At 42.3% G+C, this 15,459-nt stretch overlaps 1 protein-coding gene across 6 annotated transcripts in view; it reads right to left on the bottom strand.

Annotated features, from left to right (window-relative positions):
* LOC119659148 (cryptochrome-1-like) overlaps positions 1–14,693 on the bottom strand; it is a 126,018-nt gene extending 111,325 nt beyond the window's left edge. For 5 of the 6 annotated variants that reach the window (XR_005250321.1, XR_005250322.1, XR_005250323.1 and 2 more), the window contains exon 1: positions 3,038–3,543. The gene's annotated coding sequence lies outside the window, so the exon portion shown is untranslated. Of the gene's footprint in view, positions 1–3,037; positions 3,544–14,399; positions 14,522–14,575 lie in introns of those variants that run through there. The other variant, XM_038067092.1, reaches the window with a different exon arrangement.
* Positions 14,694–15,459: the final 766 nt, after the last annotated feature.

The following is a 15,459-nucleotide window of genomic DNA, read 5'->3' as shown; positions in this document are numbered from 1 at the left end:
ACAGTGGGCAGAAACAATGCTACTCGTATCTTGCGTCGAATCGTCCTATTTCTGCCCATTAATGCAAATAGGAAGAGTACGATAATCAATCAGACTGGTATTTGATTTTAGTCCAAAGTTGCTTGCCCCTTGTCAAAATCCAGAGGCATTCAAAGTCCATGGCTCGCTGGAAGAGTAACTATTATAAATGTCATCAGCATAGTCGAAGTGTTTGGGGAAAGATAACATAGTCCATTGAGAACTCCACCATGCTATTAACATAGTATGCTGGTCCAAAGCCCAGGTAAAGAAGGAGGGTTTCAGGCAACGTACTTTGTACTATCCTCAGTAAAACCAAAATACCAAAGACCAGGGAAAAAGATAAATAAAGTACAGTTGGAATTATTCAACTATGTTCCCCGGTCCTGTTGAGAAATGTGCAAGGGTTCTGGACGCATGGACGGCATCAGGACCTAAGTAAGTTAATCCGAGCAAAACAAATATGCGTCTACATGCTAAATGTTGGCACCTTAACTGGAAAGACTGAGGAACTCGCAAGAACCCTTCGGAAAAGACGCATTGATATCTGAAACAGGATGGTCTGATGCCAAAAGCTGCGACATAGAACGCGAACGCGGTAAAAATGACTGGAACTTCGGTAGTCCACACACTCAATACGGTATTAGCATTGCCATCTCAGGGGGTTTACGTAATGGCATTAAAAAAGTCGAACAATTTGATGATCGATTGATGGGGCTCGCCATTATATCAGCTGATCGTACTATTCACCGCGTACGCACCACAGGCAGGTCGACCTGATGACGAAAAAGATGCCTTCTGACAACTTCTCGATGAAAAGACTTGTAACGTGCTTACTGACGACTATATCATCATTACTGGCGACCTTAATGGTCATGTGGGTAAAAAAAAGACAGTAACAGGTACTGTGGGGAAAAGTCGAGCAGATTTCAACTGAAGAATTTGTTCATCCTCCACTTCCATAATCATTGCCAACATTTGGAGCAGCTGTCAGCCTGTCAGTGCAACTGAAGTCGAGAAAACAATAAAACGAATGAAGTCGGGGAAAGCAGCAGGATCTGACAACATCGCATCCGAGCTCTGGAAAGCGAACACCTAGGACCCAACACTATGGCTCGGTGAATTCCTCAATCGGGTTATTCAGGAAGGTAGAACACCATTTGACTGGTAAGAAAGTACCACAATTCCAATATGGAAAATGGAAGGTAGTCCAGCAGAATGTTCAAATTACCGTCCCATCCGGTTACTCTCCCATACCATGAAACTTTTTGAATGGTTTCTTGACAACCATGAATCAAACCGGATTTGTCAAGAACGGCGGAACTACCGACCCAATACACCCTGCGCGGTTTCATGGATAAACACCATGAAAAGCATCGTCCTATTTACATTGCATTTCTGGATCTGAAGAAAGCGTTTGGCCGGGTGCCACACGAACTCATCTGGTATGCGCTACGACAGCACTTCGTGCCAGAAGAACTCGTGCGCTGAGTTCAGTTGCTCTAACACGATCCGAAAAGTGAAGTTCGAAGTGCGGCGGGTGTATGAAAACCGCTTCGTGTCTCTGTTGGTGTCCATCAAGGAAACGCCCTTCCACCACTTCTCTTTGTTCTTTTTTTGGACACTGTCACACGGAACATCCAACGTCCAGCGCCCTGTGCACTGCTTAATGCAGATGATATTCTTCTAGTGTCTAATTGCAGAAATGATCTCGGGCAACTTGTCCATAAATGGAATGATCGCCTCATGCATCACGGTCTCAGATTGAATCTAAATAAAACTAAATTTTTGACGACCAATCGCCATGGAGCAGGCATAATAACTGTCAGTGGCAGTGACCTGCCCAAAACTGAGCCATTTAAATATCTCGGGTCAATGCTATCAGCCAATGAAAAACTGCGTTATGAAACTGCTTCACGCATTAACGCGATCGTCCCAAATCTAAAATGTATCGCAATGTCATCCGCCTGTATAGTTCTGAGTACTGGCCGACTATAAAAGACAATGAACGGCGTCTTGCGGAAATGAAGACGAAGAAGTTGCGTTGAACTTGTGGCGTAATACGTTTTGATCTCATCACATCACATGAGGATATCCGCGATCGATATGGGGTTGCAGCGGTCGTGGAAAAACTGCGAGAGAGGCGTCTTCGATGGTACAGTCACGTAATTCGCACTAACGAGAATTCACTAGCCAAAATTGGTCTAAAGGTCGAAGTCGATGGTAGGCGACCAACAGGCCGGCCGAAACAATGGTGACTTGATCATGCAGATCAGGTATTTGACAGAACCAAATGGTGAAACCGATCACGACGAGCCGACACGCTTGGGAACGGAAGAAAAGCTGAAGAAAAAGAAGAAGATTTCGAGAGAAAATCCTCTAGTATTTTTCATTTCACAGAAAATCCATTTTCGACAAAATTCTCCAATAGTGAACAACGTCTGAAGAGAGGCTTCTGGGTTGAACGAAACTGTGAGGTTCTTCTGGCGCCCGTGAATGTAGGTGAAGGTTTCCCCCTAACTAAAGCTGTCCGCTATGAAGCGTGTGTGGATTAAGGATTAACTCATTTCTCAGTAAAGGCAACTCATCAAAGCCTATGACCGTAGTAATTTCCTTTTGTTAATCAGCAAATCCAACATGAATACCAATATGATCACAAGCCACTTGGTCGGGGGTCAGGTTGTATTTGATCGTTTCTCAAATATCGAAAGGACAGATAGAGGTATTGCATCTTAAAGTTTGAAGGACGAATTGCAAAACTGCCTAAATAGCGAAGTTTATGCTTGAGTATCTAAGATACAATAAATTGCATTTCCTTTGAAGGTTAAACAATTTATCGCTGACGATACCGAAAAGATTCAAGGAATATTTGAATACTCCAGCAAAAAATTCCATATAAACGAAATATGAAAAGATTTAAATTTGATTCGAAGATGGTTTTGGAAGTATTCATTACATTTAGGCCAGATGCAGATATTTAAATCTTATATTTTTTATTTTCCTATGCTTCAAAAATTACCTTGAATACAATTTTGCAGTAATGAAAACTAATCCAAAAGTTGCACTGAAATTATTAGACGAATACTCGTTGACTCCGAAAAATACAACTCCACCACAATTAGGATACTCGTCTATTTTAGAAGAAAGTGCACTTTAGGGTTTTCCACTTTTTATTTTTTTTAAATAACAAGGTCCTTGGGGTATAGTCAGTTTATGAAAATCAAACCAATTTATTTCTTGTTTTTCACTTTTCATAAAATTCTTTTACTTAATTTTCATTTACACTGGAAATTCATTAGTTTGAATTAGTACTCTTTTGTGGGCACTTCTTCACAATATAAGTGTATAATTCACTTTTGTTGCATATGGTTGTATATAATTACAATTTCCCGGTTTCACATTAACTATATAAAGCTCCTTTTTCCACAAATCATCAATAAATCAATTATTTTATAGAATTCAATGAAATTTCTCCGGAGCTCCAGCAGAAGCTCCACCGAACGCGACTACTAACTGCTAGCGACTGTTACGAAGTCAACGAATAATGTGATTCAGTGTTATTTCATGGGGGCTTGGGAGAATGGGGAGATTCGAGGACGTATTTTTCATGTATGTATGTTAAGCTGTTATACAATGGAGACAGTTAAGGCTATAACAAATGGATAGATACTGTTTTATTGAGTTAGAATGAAAACCATATAAAAAGCTTATCTTCACCTAAAATGACCCCTTTGGAGTGTGATGATATTTTCAATAAAAAAGTCATGATGACCGCCCTTTTTATTAAAAATCCTGACTGAGCTTTGCAATGGCAACAATGGAATTGGCAATAGCCATCGTTAGTGGTCGGACAAGACCAAGACCGAAGAGCTATTTCAAAAAGCTAAAAAGATGCCAAATTAACCGCTAAGGTCCACCCACAAATGTTGAACCTCCATTGAAGTGTCTCGTCGACTCATGCTTGCATGCCTTCGTGCTAGCCAGGCTCGGAAATGTGGGAGATCGTTTGAACACTTTGATCCCGCACATGTCATTATACAAAAATTCACGTACCCTTCACAGATGCGTGAGTCCACGCCGGATCCTGAAAAATAAACAAAAGCGGAAATTCCTGACCCGAATGCCCCCATCGAAAAGGAAGATCCGCATATCCACGATGGATCGCAACCTCGTTCGATGGTCCTGGTGCCTCCGACGTGCGATGAGGCGCGGCCTTTGATTTTCATTCCCTACCTTTGCATCCTCAGACCATTATACTGACGGATGCCCCTTTCTATGTTTGATGATGAACGAGAATTCTTGAAGTGGCAATGCCCATCTGTCCAGTCTACCGTGAAGGTCTGCGTGGTCAGTTACCAATTCGAAGGTTGTGCCTTCTATGTCCGCTCAAAATTCGTGCAGTGCCTCCACAGTTGTCAAACGTGCTTGTTCAGTGACAGTATAATTTCACTGAGACAGATTAAGGCGCTATATGTCTAATATACGCTATAGGAGGTTCATATCTCTCATCTGTCTCCTGCATCAGCACCGCTCCCATATTACATTGACAATGTATTATATGAACAAGTCGGGGCTGTGCAAAATCGGTGCCAGAGAAAAGCCTGTTTTCAGAGCGTCGAAGGCCGAGATGACTTCCTTTGACTAGCAAAATTGGCGCTACTTCTGAAGCATGTCCGGCAACGATGCAGTCAACGAAGCGTAATTTGACACAAACCGCTGATGCCACTCACACATTCCAAGAAGCCGGCGTAGCTGTTTGACGGTTTTCGGCCGCGAAAAATCTTTGATGGCCCACACTTTGTTGGGATCGGTACAAATCGTCCCATTACCAATCATGTGCCTCAAGTATCGAAACTCTTCCATGATAAATTCGCTCTTCCGGATATTCAATGTCAAGAAAGTGCGTTTCTTACAGAGAGCCACTTCACTTAAGAGCAGCAAGTGCTGGTCGAAAAGCTCTGCGATGACTTGATGTGCAAATGAGCAGGAAAGGCCTTGTCCATCAGTCGCTGCATATTTTGACAAGCATTGCAGAGCCCAAACGGTATGATCACGAACTGATAAGAGTAGTCGCCGTGAATCTATGAAGATAATCTCATCCTTGGACGGCTCATTCAGTGTTATCTCCTAGAACGCATCCTTTAGATCTAGACTTGTAATAAATCGAGCCTTCGAGAGACGATTGCAAATCCCCTCGATGAGAAGTAAAGGATTAGCTTCCTTCACGGTGGCATTGTTCACCTTATGCGCATCAAGGCAAAGACCCACTTTACCAGGTTTCTCCACAAGGGTGAGCGGCGAAGGCCAGGCATTTTACGATTCCCCGGTGATTCCCAAAACCAGCATCCGGTCAATCTCTTCATAGAGGAGCTTCTCAATGGCGGGGTAGACTGCAAATTGTTTCTGCTTAATCGGTTTTTTATCCCCGATATCGATGACATGTGTCGTTAGACTGGTACATCCTAAACCCTCCGACGGAAAACTGCCAGTGACAGCATTAAGCCTTGCTCGTTTGTATGTCGTCAAGTGGTGTTGATTGACGTTTTTGATATTGTCTATTGAATAAACTGAAAGTGCAAATAATTCTTGTGCGGGTACAATCTTGCCGACAAAATCAGCAAGAAGGTATAAATTTTGGGTTAATGACGGTATAAGGAGAAACGACATCAATTCCGTCCGATTACGAAACCTGATGTCAGTCGACACTCTGCCTACTGTCGCCTGCCTACTGAGATTGATCCGTAATCTCTCCCATTTGTACCGACCGCGAAATCCGACACTTCACCTAGGACTATGACATCCGCATATGGATAGATATCATAGCTGGCCCGACCTGTGAGAACAGCAGAGACCGGGATTTCGCTTTATTCGCCATCAATAATAGCGTAGGTGAAGGGTTAAAGACTTAGGTTTTTTTGCTACTCCGGAAATCCGGCGTTTAGTATTGTTGCAGTCTCATGTACAACGGCCTTAGAACCGAAAGCATCGGTGTCCTTCGGTGTCCTTAAAATCATCGGTGGCCGGATCAAATCCACGTATGCCATAGTTAAATTGTCGGACAGCTTCAACACGATAACTTTCGGAGATTCTGTGGAAGACGTCGCCGCAAAATCCACAGAGTCACGAGCGTCCTATACAGGAACGCACCGAAACTCAACATTTTACACATAAAGGCTTGCGCGTGCTAGGGAGACTGAAATTCTCATAAATATGTCCAATCTGACGACAGTTCCAACAGACCAAATCAGAACTATCGCTGAATCCACCAGGGTTCCATCTTATCACCGGTATTATTTTTTCTTTCTTCATGCTGATCATGGCACCTTTAACATCGGAGTACGCTGGCCTGATATTATTTCAAACGAAAAACTTAATTCAAGAACTTTGGAAAGCGAAAGTTGGAAGGAGGGGCGACAATTGCATTGCGGGCTACAACATCCTCCTAAGATGGTCAACGAGCAGATCACCCCATGTGTATTTGACGTAAAAGAGTAGATGAGGAGTGCGGACATCCCAGGAAGTCCTGGGGGGAACTGAAGCGCATTTCAGCAAACCACAAACGATGGCGCATAAGCGTGGTTGATGCGCCTATATACCCCATCAAGGAATAAATGGTAACCATGCATATGCCTTTAATCCAATTGGTTCCCTCCGCATATTCGAAATCAGTCCATATCCCCACTATCTTAACATGATCTAAATCAACAACAAGATTGTAAAGTGAGCGATATCGATTTCCCACGTGTGTGTTTCGTCTGACCAGTAGTCAGACCCTTCAGGGTGGAGTAATTACCTTTGGGTTCTAGCAATCAAAACTTTAGCAAAATTAAGGTTATTATGCAAATTCAGCGAAAGGGGAACATTTTTTCACGCCAAGCTCGGGATCTTTATCAGATTTTGAAAATTGAAAGAAGATTGACCATAGAACTTACATAAGCCATTCGAGCCTTACGTACGATAGCTAAGGTACATCGTATCAAGAAGCATCATTTTCTAAAAAAAAAATTAGAAAGATGCGGATAGAAAAGTTTATGAAAATTCCTCAAAATTCCACAAAATTCCTATTGAAAATAAAGTTTATTTCAGCTTGAAGTCATCGACATGATGGCAGACTACGCCAATCGGAGAGAAACTGCCTCCCACGTTTCTGCTCCATGGGCCTTTCTTCTTGGGTTAACACCCAAAATTAAAAGATTTTACAGACTGCTACGGTTTCAGCAACTCATTAGATTCTACCTATGCATCTACCCTGGAGGCAGTTTGACCGAAGTGGTTATGTACATCAGTCCGCAAACACGTCATGGGTGCGAATTACATCCATGGGAAAAATTGCTCAGTTATTCTGATCTAGGCAAAGCACATGGACAAGCAATAAATTTGTAACTGTAATCATAGTCCCACTGTGAATGCTACAACCGTACAAGCTTAATATTCATACAAGTGGCCTATCTACCATCTCTGCGACAATTAATGAATGCCTCCCTCAATTGTAAAACACAACTACACATATCGAGCCCACGAGAAGCTCTATCGTAGAAAGTAGGACGTGGAGTGGAACCATAGTCACCAAAAGCATATCCTAAAAGCTTTCCCTTTCAGCATAGACTTCCAGAAGGGTATCTTGCCAGTCTATTTTCTCTATTTCTCAGAGACTTGGGTTCTCAGCAAAAAAAACCTCCGAACTGTTGGATGCGTTCGAGAAAAGAATCCTCCCAAGAATTTTTGGTCCCCTACATGAGGATGGACCATTCCGTAGCCTACATAATAACGAAATCGCGATACTGCGACCGTCTGGTCGTGGATAAAATCCGGCTCAACAGATTGCAGTTGGCCGGTCGCGTAATCCATATGAATGAGGATGATCCGGAAAGCCTGTAAGGGCAATATCCATGGTAGAAAAAGAAGACGAGGCAGACCCTGCCTGAGATGGAACGATGGCGTAGGTCAGGATGCCAGACAGCTTTTAGGGATGTCGAATTGGTGGACCTCGACGCAAAACCTGGATGTCTGCAGCTCCTTACTAAGGCAGGCTTAGACCGGATACCGGTTGTTGCACCGTTGATGATGATAATGGTAACAACCATCGGTGAGGCTTCGTGGCAAAAGTGACCATTTATCAAGAACAAAGCCCCATGTTAAAAACCTTCGGTAGCGCCATCACGAATTGAAGCTCTAAGTTCAACAGGCAGCAATGTAATTCACCACACGCATGGAGGCCCACAGTTCCAACCTTTCTGCTGAATCAGTCGATACGGCCGCTTCTGAGGAAAGTGCGTGTGACAAACAGACAGACAAACAGACAATAAACCGATTTTAATAAAATTTTATTTTCAACAACATTAATTTGATCTGAAAAACTGTTAATTTTGTCTGGAATGTCGTTAGCTAACGGAGATGCTATTGAAGAAGAGGGAATATAATGCTATAGAATAAGACATCAATCTTGCATTTACTAGGGTTCCTGATGAGAGAAGAGCGTTTCAGTGGTAGATGAGCCAAGCGTCTGAGGTGGTGCCTCCTCAAAACAAAACCTTCGACCAGCAAACACCAAGAAAAATACTCCAGAAATGTTAATTTAAATAACAGGACAAAAACTTTTCAATTGCAAGAAAATGAACAGACAGAGAGAGTAGCTAAAGTTACTGCGAAAAATAAATAACCTAATTTCTTGCGAACAAGAGTTGGCAAATAACAATCATAAAGTCCTGGAAGAAAGTAGTTCTCACGACAACAAATTACTGGAGGGGTATGACCGGAAGTGATCATCATGTGAAGGGAATGCCTACTGATATTCTCCGAAACATTAAAGGAAGCTTGTCAACCTAAGATAAGGATATAACCGTGGAGAAGTTCTGAGAGCGAAAAGGGAAATAGGAAAATACCTTGCGTAGGAGGCAGGTATAATGACTGGCAGATAATAAATCATTATCAAGTGCAAGGATAACGTTGAGATCACTAGAGAAGAGAAGTAATTCTGACTAATTAAAATTGTTGCATGATTCATGGAGTAATGCATTGCGTAAGGCCAATGGCATTACACAGTCCGTAATCACCAGCTTAGTGACGGCGGTGGTCACAGTGGCTTCGTGTATAAATGCGAATGATAAATCCCACAAATGAAACGCAAGACTGAATGCGATATCAGCAAAGGCAACTGTGGAGCCGACCTAAATTTCATTTTGCACAGGACACTATGGACCATTGGAACATGACAGTTAGTAACAAGTATTCAAAGTGACAAAGTGACAATGCATCAGGCCCAAAATCATTTCAGACTCTTTGGCGCAGAAAGTATGCAGATTTTTAAACATTTTTCAATACCAGCTCTTTTTAAAAAATTTCAATCATATTTAGTGGATATCTTATCCCGGTTTTTACTTACTTATCTCATCATCGTTCAGTATCCTTTGGACATCAACCCATTGTTTCTTAGTTTCTTAAACATTCTTATTAGACCCTTTCGTCCCTAGGGAAAATATTTCCCATGTGAATTTTAGCTGGACTAATTTCTAAGTAAATCGTCACATTTAAGCTGAGCAGATCACTTCCAACCGAAAAGTTCATCAGCTGATAAGTCCAGAAACTGGCCATTCACTGCAAATACTCTCCATCAACCACAAAACTATTGCTTCAACCACACCTACGTACCATCTATGTCGGTTCCTGACAATTTGCTTTAACTCACCCCACGATTTTTCCAGAAGGTTGCATTTTTCCTCCGTTGTTTTACGCCACGTAATTGCCAACCTAAACGCTAGTAAGAGGAGAAAGTCTCTGCAGTTTAGTCCTACAGGGAAAATCACAAGTCCCACTTTACTGTTCTTTTAATGCTTCGAATATTACAGAAGAGCAGTAACTTCTCTGTGATCTAGGGGTTAGAAATCACCTAAAACATTCGTGCTTTCCTAAAGGATTTTCTCAAAGGATGGATGGACTTTTCGCCAATGATCTTTGCCAATCGTATGTTTTCTGGAATCTGCACATAATTCTTAATAATAGAATCGAGAACTCCCCAGTGATAGTGATTGAAAAAGAATATTGGAAGTAAGATTGTTGGATCGTGGAAAATATTCCTCCCCCTCCCTATCATGCAGAACAGTACAGTAGTACTTTATAGAGTTTGTCAATTGATGAGGAACATTGTCACTCAACATACAGTAGGGAAAGACCTTCCTCGGAAGTTCAGGCGAAATTCCTTTAAGCGTATAACCACAAAGACCCGTTTTCCTAGAGACTTTTGAGGAAACAATAATTAATGAGACTTGAAATCCTACCTACCTACCTAAACCCACTTGTTTCACAAACATAGGCCTGTGACGGAGCAAAATATAGATGGAGCCTAGCCAGAAAACAAGAGGAGGATTAATATCAGCTCCACTTAGCAACTAAAACGAATTTTCGAGGAGAACGAATGGCTAGCCCACATTGGGCGCCGTTATTTATCTGGGGCTACACTCAGAATAATTGAACACCAAAAATGCTTATCCTTTCCTTTAAGCAAAAGTACTGTCCAATTGGACCCTTATTTTTTAGATATATTATTTTTTTATTTTCAAAAATCGTAATCCCACCAGTTAGCATCTTCAGATCCTACAATTTCGCACATGTGACCAACCAGTATTCATAGCTTAAATGAGACCGGGCGGGGACTTTTGGGGCAGATCATCCGGAAAAGAAGGGTAGAGGGGTCAAGTCATAAAAATCAATTCCAAGCAATGTATAAAAATATTAAGTAAAACGTAACCAGCAACATAGGAAAATGGACGGAGAGGACAGGACGGAGTCCGCCAAAACCAATGCGTGCCCAGGGTGAACCGAAGCCCCAAACATCACCAACCAACAGAGCAATGGTAACACAAATTCAACAGACAAAACCATGAATGCAACCATGTCCAGAATAGAGAGACTAATCGTATCCGCTAAATTGCAAGGTCGAAAGCAAGTGTACCTAATGAGTGCACAGAATACCTCATCCTCCGTCGATGACCGGAACTGGTTGTGATCCTCCAAATTAAGCGAAATGCGGACGTACGAAATCAAATACGCCGTTGAAAACTTGTTTTTAAAAAACCGGCGGCTTTTTTTTCTGCCCAAGAAACTCCAACAGGGCTGAGGCGGAATGTCATTGTCAGAGTCAAAGTTAAAAGACATACGTATTAAAAAGTCAAACATTCTGGAAGGGCGATTGCATTTTAGCAGTGTACACCGAGGTCTTCGATGGAGCTACGGTCTAATACAGGGAGACCTCCAAGAGAATAGGAAAACAGAGTGGAAGAGGATTTAAGAGAGTAGCACATGGGATGGTATTTGCCACCCTTCAGGTTTAATCCATTTATATATCACCAGTGAAACAGGGTATCTCAGCTCGACTGTAGAGACACAGTCTTTTCGAGAACCAATGGTAATGTATGGTTTCGGAGACCTATATATTTTCCATGCCGCGATCTTCAGAACTATTGTTGATAGCGGTGAACCAGAATGAGGAAGAGCGCAGAGACCTACAGGAGAGAAGGACGTCACAAGGAAACCGGCTGGATAAAACTGTATATAAGGACAAGTAGGAGGTATATAACTTGACAGGATTGCGAACAAAAGGGGATCTAAACTATAAAATGGAGCTGAGACTGTGATTGGGAGGAATGAAATTAATCCGAAGCACGATATGTCACAATGTCGTTGTTCACATAGACAATCACGGAAATTATTTAAGGTGACTGTGCTTTTTAGAGAGCAGCTTGCAGATACGACCCAAAATACGAGATCTACAGCATCTGCGACGACACCACCAGCAATAGCCGAAATTTTTAAAAGAAGAGGGACACACTACGCTCACCACTTCTACCAACTAAAATGGGAGATTCTACTATAAACCCCCTTTGATACAAGCGCTAAGCTACAACGTTAAACTACTGAAAAGGTTCAAATTACCCTTGTCCCGACGGAGAAGGCGACTATTGAGAAAGGGAGTGACACCGGGGAGGATAAGGGTTCTGATCTGTAAAAAGACGTAAAACCATCGGATTCGAGGCCGGAAAAGGGGCTACAAGAAAAGATAGCAAGCTTCGAGCTGCATAACAATCCCTCGCCGGAAAAAAGGTTGACGAACTCGCCAGAGAGAATCAACCTCATCCGGAAGACAAGGATTGAACAAGTGAAGCTAGTCAAAAAATGCCGGGTGATCTTACGGAAAATTAAGGCTTTTACCATCGTTCAGCAAAACATCTCTATGGATGTGAAAAATAGCATAATGAACGCTGAGGTAGTGCTATAGATGATGCAGCCTCTAGCTGCACAAGGTGTGGTCCCCTCAGCCCACAAGAAGGGGAAACAAACAAGTGATAAAAGGAAACGAAGGGAAAACAGCATGGATCTGCTGCCCGGGACGCAGCAAGAAGAATTCCATAAGGTGGTAACCAAACACACTAAACAGCCGGGAAACCCGGGAAAGACAGCGCAGAATGAAGGTCACATCGGAAGCAGCTACAAGGATCATACGATGGTTTGCTACAACTCGAAATGTTTAACAAATCGCATCTGGTCATATGCGGGTGATCTTACTGTACCGGTTGTCGCAAGCACGGTTGAACAAGTTTTGCGCACACTGGCAATGGTAATGTGGCGAATCAGCAGGAGAAAAGCGAAGTGGTCATCCTGACCAAGAACAGACAGTCCTCTCTATTCAGATCGGTGAAACCATAGTCTTGTCGAAGCCTTCTCTGCCAGTGACCTCGGTGTATTGATATGCATGAAAATGAGCTTTTTCGAACAGATTCGCAACACCGCAGGCAAGACTTGAGCATCCCTCAAACCCAAGTATTTGCGCGAAGTTGGTACCGTGAGTGTTGTTAAAGAAACAAAATGTCAATTGAAAAACGGCCAGAATCTTCTTTATCATATAAATGAGGATCTCGACTTTTTAGACTTGGTGCCACCTGACCTTCTCCTATTCTCGAGAATAAAATCGACGCTTAAACTCGGTAGAAGTAAAGTAAAGTTCCAGCCGTTCTTGGAGGCGTACACAAACTGGGGAACTAGTTGACAGCAGTGTGTAGATGCTTTGGAAGCTTCTAATCGCCATTGCCTATCGACTGTGTCAAGTGTCTCCGAACATCATAATTGAAGGAGGACACGTGGAACAAAGTGACATGTTACACTCCCGATATTCTTAAGGCGAAAAGGAGAGAGATGGATAGGAGAGACACCAAGGTAGCTGAGGCTCCCTGAATACAGGGTGGTGTGCCTGTACTGAATAGGCCTGGCCTGAGGCAATGTGGGTTGGTGTTCTAGACGCGACAGATTGGGGTTTTAGCTGGTAGTATATCTGAGACATAAAGGTTTTTCACCTTCCTGCCCAACAAAAAGTTGGTATAGAAATGCTATCCTAGTATTGAAATTTTAAATTCAAGGCGGGATACAAAGATGATGACAGCAAAGAAGAGAGGATTAATTTGGAACCAAGGGATCCCAAACACGATTTACAACACAAGAGCCTGTATTTGGAATTAGCAAAGCCTGTAGTTGTGACAACCATCCGAGACTGGGAGGTTAAGCAACTAACCCATCAAGGAGAGACAGCGATGCGTTATAGATGTAGCAAATTTATACTATAGGACGGCGGATTAAAGACCCTGAAACGCTTAACTTTGGTAAAATCTAAAATAAAGACTCTGATACGTCTAATGAGGGTCTATAATGTTGAGTCTTCATTATAGATCCTCATTTCAGACTCTGCAATGAAGAAGGTGACACAATCGCCCAAATCAAATTGGGCAGTTGTCAAAGTGAACCTTATTAGACGAAAGTTTTACCCTTTTGTCAAGAAGCATTCAGCTATTACCAATATTATTGTAGATGCAGGTTCTCCTATACTAGATCGTTAGTATTTAATCACTGAAAGTAAGCAAAATTAAACATCCTTGCTACCAAATCAGTTGGAGAAGTTCAGTACCAGTTAAAACTGCTACCCAAAATAAAGAGGATCGCTCATTAGAACTCATCGTTAAGTTGTGTTCACCCGAGTTGGTACCGAAGATGAAGGAGATATAAACGGTTCCCTCCTTTCACGCATCTTACATTAAACGAATGCCAAATATCTACTTATTAGAGTAACGCTAGACTCTAACGGATGTTCCTCCCCATTTTCTGGCCCCGTTTGACACTGAATTAAAGGTCTCCTGGAGAGGTCCCTTGACCCCTTCATCTTTCTTTGAGGCTTAACCTCATGTAAAATAGGGTAGAGCGCAAAATTTCAGGGGACGATTTGAAGTGAATCTACATTACCGAGTATTGAATTGAGTGAGTTAATAGTACGATTATTTCTTAGCTAACTATAAGCCCTTAATAAGGAAATGTTCGCAAGGATTTACTCTAAATGCACTTACATTTTCACAGCCAGCTTTCGGTGGTTATCGATGAACTCGTTCGTATACTGCCCAAATGCTCCTTAGAACTCCGCAGCTGCAAGTAAGCCAACTTCTCCAATCAGCTGTGTATGTCTCCTCATCTAGAAATAAAAACGATCACTATTTTACTGAATTGAAGCTCCACATCAACTCACTGCAAAACAAGACGAGCGAAAGCACTGTCAACTCACTTCCTGTAAGTTGCTAGCAATAATCTCGACTGTGATATGATAGCAAAAGCCTAAAAGTGCATACGTCCCTCAAATAGATCCCCAACTGTAATCCCTACATTCCGCGTGTACTGTACGAATAGCTCCCATAACATTCGTTATGTTCTCCACACCATGAAGTGATTTTCTCGCTTTTCTTTGGGAGCTTATACACAAATTGCACATCCACTGCCACGTGACCTGAGCAATTCCGAACAACAATTGGTAAATCCTCGTCCAGGTCACGTTGTCTATGGCGTGTTGGCTTGGAGTATATTACGTGCTCCACCACGTCGTAATGTTGTTGGAGTGCCGGGCCGGCGATGGAGCTAGCTTTCAGCTCCAAGAGCGAAGAAAATAGATAGTCTTACGCAGTGTATTGCGATGCGCCCCTGCTGACTCAACAGGCGGCCATAGCTGAAATGAACTGCAACAGGAAGAGCCCCATTCCAAGTGTTCGTGCGACCGACTTTTCCGGGGAGAAAACGTAGCAATGAACTGAAATAATCTCATAAGTCAGTTGTCTTCGAATTAAGTGTCTTCTCGCGTATACAATTATAACGCGAGGAAAATCGTTACGTAAGAAAACTGCATCTTTGATGTATGCTTAAGCTTTTGGGCAAATAAAGGTGCAACTTAGTACATCCAGGTGTATCTCATAATAACTCGAAGGCAGTAATCACGGGATACCGAAGTGAGCCCCGACTTAATCCAGTTTTTCTGTTTGAACTCATTGCTCATGTAAAACTATGTACATTGCAATCAAGTGCTAAATCTGAGCTTTGAAAATAAAGCAGCTCCGCGATCCCATTAGCAATTTATGTAATAAG

This window comes from Hermetia illucens, chromosome 6 (genome assembly GCF_905115235.1).
Source record: "Hermetia illucens chromosome 6, iHerIll2.2.curated.20191125, whole genome shotgun sequence".
In the NCBI taxonomy this organism is placed as follows: Eukaryota; Metazoa; Arthropoda; class Insecta; order Diptera; family Stratiomyidae; genus Hermetia; species Hermetia illucens.
Note: the sequence above shows the minus strand (reverse complement) of the source record. Positions and strands in the feature narration are given on the sequence as shown.